This window comes from Austrofundulus limnaeus, unplaced genomic scaffold (genome assembly GCF_001266775.1).
Source record: "Austrofundulus limnaeus strain Quisiro unplaced genomic scaffold, Austrofundulus_limnaeus-1.0 Scaffold111, whole genome shotgun sequence".
Taxonomy (NCBI): domain Eukaryota; kingdom Metazoa; phylum Chordata; class Actinopteri; order Cyprinodontiformes; family Rivulidae; genus Austrofundulus; species Austrofundulus limnaeus.
In genome coordinates, this window is record NW_013952513.1 from 292930 (window position 1) to 294278 (window position 1349).

Sequence of the window (1349 nt, forward strand, 5' to 3'; positions counted from 1 at the left end):
CGTCTTATCGTTCTGCCTTGAACGACTTTTAGATTAATACACAAGAGTTTGACTGAAAATGTAAATAAAAGATGAGTGTGTGTTTCTTCTGTGTTTATTGGCCAAAGTTATAAAGATTTAATTATGTAGTATTTGCAACATGACAGTTATTACAAGTATATTGATTAGGATGAACATAAATACTGGTTTTTGATTGTTTATTACATAATGCACCAGATTATTACACAAACACATTTTGTAACAATTGCCACAAAATGTAATAGCATTATTACATAATGCGTTAAAGGCTTTTATTACATTTTGAAGCCTAATTTTATTACATTATTACATAATGCACTGTTATTCCAAAATGAGGTCTTACAGGCCTGGATTTTCTCCCATGCTGTGTGTTTGAGAGTATTTTATTTATGTACAGTAAAAATGTTGGTACTGTTTGTAAAGGAGAGTTTATTATGCAGGCTTTTTTTTAAATTACATTATATTCTAAGTGTTTAAATGTGTGATGTACACACTTAACCAAAAACAGGGATTTATGTGTAAGGATGTTAAACAAAGATTTGACCCCACTATGAATATTGTGGCCCTTTGATGGCCCCTTACTCAGAAAAATCCTAGATCCTCCACTGCTCTACGGTTTATGAAGAAAGTAAGCCAGTGCAGCTGACATACATTTGAAAGCAGAATGCAGTGATTTGTAAACTTCATAAAGTCATAGTTTATCTACAGTAACACGTAGTAAACATTAAATGTTACAACTAAGACATGTTGAAGGAGAAATCAGGTCATTTATTTGATGTTAGACTACTTGAAACAAGTCTTTTAGAAGGAAAGATGACAGGGCTTCACCTGGATGGTAGTCAGAGACACCTGCACACATCACTGATTGTAACACAGTCCACTGTTCCATCCACAGCTGATGGTTAAAGCTCTATCATGCACACAGACCATATGTGAGCAGCATGCAGAAACGCTGTTGTCTGGTCAGAACCCAAGCAAGGTTCAGTCCCTCCAAAAACCCCTCAACTGCTCTCTGTTCCTGCATGTTTACACGCTGGTGTTAAAGAAGGAAAGTATGAGGGGTATGGTATGGGAGTGCCCCTCTGTGGAGGGAGGATTCATTTTGTTTGTGTTGTKGGGTGGAAGGTCCATGGGCTGTGTCTCAATTCAGGGGCTGGGTCCTCATGAGTGCACATCTGTGGGTTGCATATGTCATTAGCTGTGTTTCCATTGACCGTGAAAATGTGCAAATTGGAATTTCGAAAATAAATTTGCTCACTGGAAACACACCAATTTCGAAAAAAAATTGTTTTTCAACAAAATGTTTTTGCACTAGGATGAGGTGGTTTTTC